Below are 5,520 nucleotides of genomic sequence, written 5' to 3' on the forward strand. Positions count from 1 at the left end.
ACCGTCGCTCCTCTGGTGTGTGCTCCCTCCTGCTCTAGGTGTGTGTTGATGTTCTGGGGGCGTCTGTTGGAAGAAAGCCGCTTGCAGGTACTAGGCTGCTTGGTCAGGGTCAGAGAGTTTTCACCTATCTCCACCTCCTCCCGGAGGGAAATCCATCCGCCTTCTGATGTATAGCTGCGTGGGTCTCTCACACGTCCTGAGATGCTATATGGATATCCTTTGTTAAGCGATGAATGTCCAAATAATTGTAGACTCAAGGGGGAGAGACAAAGAGGACTACTCATGGTGCCATCTTGGATCTTCCTCTAGAAAGTGTAATTTTTAATGAAATTGAGTGTGAAAAAGTAAGGAACTGCAGATGGTAGGAGGCACGTGGGAGGATTACCAGATAGCGCTTGCATCCACGTTGTGATAGGTGACTACAGAGGATCCAATTTGCTCGTATGTGAGGACTTTTACAGAATGTTAAGCTGCCAGTATGGGAAATGGATGAGTAGAGCCATTTGTATTTGGAGTTTGGCCAAGCAGATGGGAAAGAAAGGCATTTTCTTTTATTAGTAAGAGAATATTTAAAATTATTAGTCAGGGCATCTACACAGGAAAGGGCAGGAAGTGAAGTCGGGAGGGATTGATGGATCAGGAGAAATTGAGAGGCTCTGATGAGACTGACACACTGGAGTGCAGGAGTGGCTAAACAAGCAAGTACAGGACTTTACACCTCCTGTTTCACCTGAATATTCAACTATGCATGCCATTGGCTGCCATCCTTAAAGGGATGCTGCATCAGGGATAATTAGATTCAATCATAAGTGTCAAAAATCCAATGTATAAATGGCTCAAAGACAAATGTTTATTTCTCACAAAAAATAATTCAGGAATTGGGCAATAGAGTAGTTCCATGAAGTTGTCAAAAACCCATGCTCATTCTGTCTTCTCTGCCATCCATGTCATATTACAATGTCAGAGATGTTCTTTGACTTCCATCCATCATGACACATTATAACCATTGGAAAAAGGAAAGAAAAAAGAAGGGCCCACAATTTCCCTTTAAGGACATATCCCATGAGTGATACAGAATAATTCAGGCTCATCATGTAGTCACATTCAGTAGGGAAGGCCAGGAAATCTAATCTTTATACTAGGCTGTCATAGGGCACAGCAATAAGAAGGAAGAATGTATAACTAAGGAACAAGGTAGAATTGATATGAGGGGCAGTCATCAGTCCCAGAACTTCATCTTGAGAATGAACCAGTGAGGATGAAGGAAAAATCAATTTGTGGCTAGTGGGAGATGGGTAGGCATATAAATTGCAACATAAGTCAGTTCTCCTCGACCTTGACAATGGTCAAGGGGCCTGAGTCAGAGGACCAAAGTCTGAAAAGAGGTCTTAAGACACCATGGAATGTGTTCTGGGGAAAAGTGAAAATGTGGGAGCCATCTGTCATGTTATAGAAAGATACATCTCCAGCTTCATAATCCAGGAATATCCCCACACTAAGGGGTTTTTTCCTTAGAGTAAGAAGAGTTTCTGGGGAGGTGAGGGCCCAGTAGTCCCCCTCATAGAGCCTGATGGCCCAGAAACCATTCTGTGGGGACATTGTGACCCTCCCCTTCCTTGTTATGTTATCCCTACAAATACCCAGGTCCCAGGAACATGTGTCTCTGACATCCACCTCCCAGTAGCATCTCCCCGACTTGATATTTAGCTGACCAAGCACACAGGGTAGGGACTCAAATCTCTGTGTGGAGCTGCATAGATCTTGAGGCTTTTCTTGCCAGGCTACTTGTCTCCCTTTCTCAGACAAGTGGAGGGCAGGATGGGCAGAGGCTGCATCCAGAGTCAAATTTACTGCAAAGACAAGCAGACCATCATATTTCTGGGAAAGGTCTCTAGGCCTGGGCCAGAGGAGTCCTCACAGAATGAGGTAGATCCAGCTTACGTCCACCCATCTTTCCCTGAGACTACACCACAAGAAGCAGGGTCCCTCCTGGATCCTCATGGACTCACCAGCTTCAAACTCTTCTTTCCTCCAATCTGCAAGGAAAAAATGCACATGAGAACCTACCATTTGAAAGGTAAATCTGCTGATTTGTCCATAATAATGTGAGTACACATTCCTTAGGATCAAGTCAAGAATGATAGCAACCAAAGGAAATATTCTTTCATATAGTTGCACCTCTTTTCACAGTCTGCTAAATTACATCTCACTTGAAGACCTGATCCATCCCTAGGATGGATCCAACACTCCCCCAGGATAAGTGTCTATGATCTATTTCGGATTTTGGGGAGGAGGTACAGAATATGGTCAGTTTGACCAAATAACTTCTTTTGGCTATGTTTCCTTATATTTTATAGCAGGTAATAACACTTTATCTATCCTCAAAGCATGATATGAGATGCAGATTAAAAAAATAATAAAACTTCTAAATTTTAGTGCTTCAAACACATAATTATCTGTTAAAATATTGAGTGATCTATTGAGTTCATGGAATTATTCTTTGGAGTTTCCTTGATTTTCAGCATATTGTTTTGTACACAGTATGTATTCATTTAAAATATCTTTGATAGAAGAATTTTCTTCATCAGAGTCACTCACCAGCATATAATGGTACGTTCCTCCACACTGCAAAGGAAAAAATAGGAAACCATTTACTTTTTCTTCTTTCCTGTTCTCTCATTGTCTTTTCCATTTCTCCTTGTCTTTGTCACATTTCTTCTTCTAAATATTTTGGACTTTCTCTTTTTATCCTATGTCCTCACGTTCCATTTTTTCAAACATGGTGATAAAAATGATCAATTGGAGGATAGATAGAAATATAGAAGCAACAAGAGGTCTGAGAGACCGAGGAGGAACAAAAGAAAGGAAGAAGGAAAGGAGGAGAGGAGGTAGAAAATGCTGAATCATTTCTGGTTTGCACTTCAGAGAGAATTTATTGAAGTCACTGAAATTCAGAAATGTAATGCTTCAAACGCTTCTTTGCCTACTGTAGACATTTCTGTTGTATTTCTGCATCTTATCTCAGTGCTACAGGGGCAGAATCTAAGAGAAACAGAAGAATGGAGCTTTCTGAGAGACAATCATCACTCACCTGACTTGAATTGAGTCTTCCTCCTACCTGAGAGAAAAATATATGAACATCCATGTATAACACAGGCTTTCTTAACATTAAAAAGAAGATGCAATTAAAGCCACACATCTGCCAGTACTTGTGTCTGCAAATTAGCCGAGTAATGTCGATTTCAAAAGCAATGAAAGAAATTTCTAAAGTCCATTTCACTTGAAAACTTCACCACAATTTGAAGTCAATCTTATATGAAAGGACATGAGGATTTAAATAATTCCTGTAGTGAGGTACTAAAAAATGGTTTAGCAATTTGTTGAATTAATAGTTGAATGGATTAAAATAAAAGTGAAAGAACAGTAGTAATTATAGTTGGAAATAAAAAATTAGGCAAAATTACACAAAAATAATTATACACTTTAGATCACTTGAGAATATGGTCTAGAGAAGTGGATTAGCTAGTCTAAAAATTACACTTCACCTCAGTATATATGAAGTCTTTAAAAGGTCAGCAAAAGGAGGACTTATCTCATTAAGCAGTTTTGGAGTTTGAACACTTCTCTTAAAAACCAGGACAATATCATGTACAAAAGAATAGGCACTCCATCTCAGGAGACATATTAGAGAACCCAAGTTAAAGGAAGTGTTCTGCTGAATGAAGAAAGTCACATTTTTCTTAGCTTACTCCACTTCATCTCACCAATCTTATAAGGAAATTATAGTAATCGTCTGAAAGAAAAAGCATAAGAATTTAGCAAAGAAAGGAAAGAGAATGAAGAAAATCTCAGGAAGATGATGGGAAGGAAACATAATATGGGAGGAGTCCAGGATGCCAGAAAGAAAAGAGATAAGGTGATTTGAAATTCACAAGAAGGAAGAGGAAAGACAGGAAGGAGTAAAGTGAAGAGTCAGGAAGGGACAAGAAAAATATTTCTAGGGAATATATCAGTGAAAAAGAATGTCAGGAAAAAGTTACCCATTTCTTCCTGAAGTTTTTCTGAAAAATAAAATGGAAACACTCGTGTGAATGTCACAGGAACCAATAGAGAAAACAAAAATGAGTAGAAAATTTCCAGTGCACAGTAAATTGGTAGGATGAATGTAATTAGAAAAAAAAAAAAGAACAAAAACAACAGCTACAAAAACCCTGAAACAATATCAAGGAAGCATATTTTTATTTTGGAAAAGTAAGAAAGGGGAATAAACTTTCTCAATTGATTGAATAAAAGAAGAATTGTGAAGATTCGGATAGAAATACCAAATAGGATTTTATCTCATATATATTTCTTTTATGGATAGTTTTAAGGATATAAATAATTCAAGATTTGGGTCAAAATGTATATTTAATAAAATAAAATAATTTGATAAATGTTATTGGTAGCAATTTATTGAAATTGATTTTTAATTTCAAAAATCTTTCCTAGTATTTCAGATTACACAAGGTATCTTTAAGTGAAACATAATTTGTATAATTAATGGTCAACATATATTTAAGTCCTGAGAAACTCTTTTATTAGATGTCACAGCCATCAAGAAAGCAAATGACTATCATGATGGGATACAATATTTTTTGAAATCTGATGGTTTCCAATTCTATGCTTTTAACAAAACTACAATAGAATTTAATTGAGTTTTCGACTGGCAGAACTTTCAAAATTAGTTTTGATTAACCTGTATTCTCTGATTTTATCATTTACCTCAGAAGAAGTTCAAAGAATTGAGTGATGTGGCTCTAACCACATTCATTCCATTCCTATTAACATATATAAGTACATAATTTCTCAGCACATAAATCTTTTATAAACAAACAGAAATAAAATGGAATAAAATTAATGTTGATTATTAACTCATTTACTTGAAGGGAAATATAATGAGTTAATGGAGGTAAAGGAATGCTAGAATCACTACTAAATGTTAGAAGCCTGCTTTAAACTCTCATTTTATCTCTTTCCCAGAATGTGACTCTAGTGTTTATCATTTTTTTCAGATGTACACCATTATATTTTGATTTCTATGTAGACTACCTCATGTACACCATCCAAAGACTAATTACCATCCATCACCATACACATTTGCCCTTTTACTCCTTTCAACCTCCCCACTCCCCCCCCTTCTGCTCTGGTAACCACCAACCTAATCTCTATATCTATGTATTTGTTGGTTGTTGTTGCTGCTGTTTTTTATCTTCCACATACGAGTGAAACCATACAGTACTGGGCTTTCTCTGTCTCACTTATTTCACTTAGCATAATATCCTCAAGGTCCTTCAATCTTGTTGCAATGGCAAGATTTCATCCTTTTTAAGATTGAACCATATTCTTTTGTATATATCCACCACATCATCTTTTTCCATTCATCCACTAATGAGCACTTAGATTGCTTCCAAGTCTTGGCTATTGTGAGTAATGCAGCAATGAACATAGGGGTGCAAATATCTTTTTTGAATTAGACAAAAA

General features: G+C 37.2%; 1 long non-coding RNA gene across 1 annotated transcript; it reads right to left on the bottom strand.

Annotated features, from left to right (window-relative positions):
* Window positions 1-828: 828 nt before the first annotated feature.
* LOC139077481 (uncharacterized) lies at window positions 829-2,137 on the bottom strand. Its single transcript, XR_011530046.1, has 2 exons — window positions 2,010-2,137; window positions 829-1,850 (listed from the first exon to the last, which is right to left on the bottom strand). It is a non-coding gene; the product is annotated as an uncharacterized lncRNA (long non-coding RNA).
* Window positions 2,138-5,520: the final 3,383 nt, after the last annotated feature.

Source organism: Equus przewalskii, chromosome 19 (assembly GCF_037783145.1).
Source record: "Equus przewalskii isolate Varuska chromosome 19, EquPr2, whole genome shotgun sequence".
Taxonomy (NCBI): Eukaryota; Metazoa; Chordata; class Mammalia; order Perissodactyla; family Equidae; genus Equus; species Equus przewalskii.